The 1079-nt window shown below is 46.7% G+C and overlaps 1 protein-coding gene across 1 annotated transcript in view; it reads right to left on the bottom strand.

The window, feature by feature from the left end:
- cita (citron rho-interacting serine/threonine kinase a) overlaps nt 1–1079 on the bottom strand; it is a 71704-nt gene that overhangs the window by 54205 nt on the left and 16420 nt on the right.

Below are 1079 nucleotides of genomic sequence, written 5' to 3'. Positions count from 1 at the left end.
ATTTTGTCGACTACACCATAGCAACCTACAGACAGAGAGAGAGAGAGAGAGATAGAAAGAGAGAAGATAGAAGAAGAGAGAGAAGAGAGAAAGATAGAGCTGGAATCCTGTTCTAGCTGAAAACAGTCATTAGTATTCCCATTAATCAGAGCTGCATTCTGTCCTCGGCTAATGTGATGAATATTCAGCAGCAATGCCGCGCAGGGCTCAGCTCAGTGTAGTGGAGGCATGGGAAGTGCCAGGCAGGCAGGCAGGCACGGCGGCGTGTTTGTGACTCTCCTTTTCAGCCGAACCTCCACCGAGACGGAAAACAACGAATGCGGACAGACAAAGGGACAAACAAAAAAACACCAGTGTCCCCACTTTTTACCTCGGAGGATGCAATAATAATAAAAAAAAAAACATATTAAAAAAAAACACCTGTATGTGTAGAGAGGGGGGGAGGGGAGGAGAGAGAGAGAGAGAGAGAGAGAGAGAGAGAAAGGGAAAAAAGGAGAAGAAAGAGTGTGCAAGGCAAAATAAAAGATGAGGCAATGGGCGAGCAAAAAGCTGAGGACTGGCTAGAGAAAGGGCATAGAGAGAGAAAGAGATGGGGGTGGCAATGCTTGGAGAGAAAACATCCCCAGTTTCCATAGAAATACACCCCCCCCCCCCCCCCATACACACACACAGTACAGCCAGTGCCACCAGCAGTCTAGGATCATCCTTTTTCGGACTAATCTTTTAACGCCTTTAGCCACTCTCCATCACCTCAACTCCTCTTTTCTCCCTTTCTCTCTGTGAAAGAGGGGAAAAGGAGGCAAAAAAAAGAGCAAAAGCTTCTCCTGCTGGACTGTTATGAACGCCAATGGCATTAAGCAGAGGCATTAAACAAAGCAGAGCCATGTCCACATTCACCAGCACAACAATAAACAAGGCAAGTCAGCCAGCCACAGCAGTGTATGCAGCATGCAGCCATGGGGCACAGGAAATGTTCTATAGAGATCTCCACAGAACATCTTGACACACACACACACAGCTACACAAGCACATACATTGAGGTGAGGGAATTCCATCTGATCTCTGGAAACATTAACACA

The sequence above is a fragment of the Alosa sapidissima genome, chromosome 13 (genome assembly GCF_018492685.1).
Source record: "Alosa sapidissima isolate fAloSap1 chromosome 13, fAloSap1.pri, whole genome shotgun sequence".
NCBI classification, from domain to species: domain Eukaryota; kingdom Metazoa; phylum Chordata; class Actinopteri; order Clupeiformes; family Clupeidae; genus Alosa; species Alosa sapidissima.
The sequence above is the reverse complement of the archived record's forward strand: the minus strand, read 5'-3'. Positions and strand labels throughout refer to the sequence as shown.